The sequence below is a fragment of the Tarenaya hassleriana genome, unplaced genomic scaffold (assembly GCF_000463585.1).
Source record: "Tarenaya hassleriana unplaced genomic scaffold, ASM46358v1 Cleome21, whole genome shotgun sequence".
NCBI lineage: Eukaryota > Viridiplantae > Streptophyta > Magnoliopsida > Brassicales > Cleomaceae > Tarenaya > Tarenaya hassleriana.
The window spans coordinates 124,654-126,449 of NW_010965451.1; positions in this window are offsets into that span (position 1 = coordinate 124,654).

The window sequence follows — 1,796 nt, forward strand, 5'->3', positions numbered from 1 at the left end:
CTGGGAGCTTCCTCTCCTTCAGCCCGTTGTTCCGCATTGGTGTCGGAAACTCCTCCTTCTACAGCACTGTTCGCCGGGGTAGAAGTTTCTTTATTGACAACATGGGTTCAAAGGCCACGGCTTCTTAGCATCGCCTTCGCGACTTTGGACCAATAAAAGTAGTTGTCACCATTGAGGGTGATCGGAATGGGTTTCAGATTCATATCCATCGTGAAATCGACACAGGTAAGAGGAAGAATAAGGATGATTCTGCAGCGGAAAAGAAAACAAAAATCAGAGGAGGCTAGGACTGACGTCGCTCTGATACCATAAAGAAAAGACAAATCGAAGAAATCGAGCAAAGACAGGATCGAGGTTTTAGGAAGATGAAGAAGAATGCCCTGTATTTCTTATTTTCGTAAGATGAATCTGTACATCATATATACTACAAATATTATCAATGTGTAGAATGGAAAGTTACAATACTAACGTTACAGAAGAGGAAGAAATTGGTAAGTGAATATTGTTCTATACAGGAAAGGAAACTTTACAGGAAAGGAAACTTGCTTGATCTCTGTTATCACGTTATGAGAGTTGAACGCCTGAGATTCTGGTTTGTCTCCTTCCTTGTCTGTTGCCTCTAACTCATCATCTCCATTAACACTGTATGCGTAGCACCGCAACTGGCTTGGACTCGTTGCGGAAGATTCTGCTGTTCCGTTCAACCCATAGCTCGTAGACAGCAAGCTGTAGGACCAATCTCGCCATGACAGGTCTGTTGTTGCCGTCATCCTGCCGTGGCAAGTTGATCCAAGTGTTGACTTCTCTGAGTGAGGTCGGTGGTGAATCCCAACAGCAGGAGCCAAAGTGTAGCCATATGCTTCTGCTGTAACAACAATCAAAAAAGAGGTGTTGATGTGATTCTTCCTCGAGGCCACACAGAACGCATTCCACATCAGTCTGGATTTGCCATCTCCGCAAACGATCTCTCGTTGGTAAGCGTTGCATCATAACCTGCCAAAGTAGAAAGGAATACCGGGGGATACCTTCCCGAAACCAGACAATGCAGTGCCAAGGCACCTCCGGTTTAGCCTCACGGATTAGCTTCCACGTAGTAGCTGTTGAGAATGTGTTCTTGTATTCACCGTTCCCCTACCTCCATAGAATTCGATCCTCCCCTGAATCCGGTTGCGGCGGGTCAATTTCCGTCAGTGAGAACAACAAACTATGAGTGCTTGCTGTTCTTGCCGCCGGAAGAGACAAATTACCATTCTTCACAGCATCTTCAACTTTAGCGTATTTGGGAATCCTTAGTAGCCTCGGCCCAAACTCACCAATGTGTTACATAGAGAGAGGGACGAGCAAATATTAGATTCCTGCTAATAAGGTTCGATCATTAGTCTTTTGATTTGATTTAATCATTTGTTATTAAATATTTTTATTTAATAACAAATGTGTATTTTTAGAATAATTGTTCGGATCCGATGGAGTCTCTCGGCCACCGGCGTTCTGACCGTTGCCGAAGTTGTCTTGTGCCGTCACGGGCGACAACAGGGGAATATTACTCAAATAACCCACTTGGGTCGCAGCAATTTCAGTGTACACCACCGAAAAAAAAAAAAAATTTTGCGACCTTATTACGACTAATATATAACTAATATACAACCTATTACGACTAACAAACTACTCTTATTTTAGTTGTATATTAGTTATATATTAGTCGTAACAAGGTCGCAAAATTTTTTTTTTTTTTGGGGGGGGTACCCTGAAATTGCTGCGCCCCAAGGGGGTTATTAGGGTTAAAACCCCCGACAACG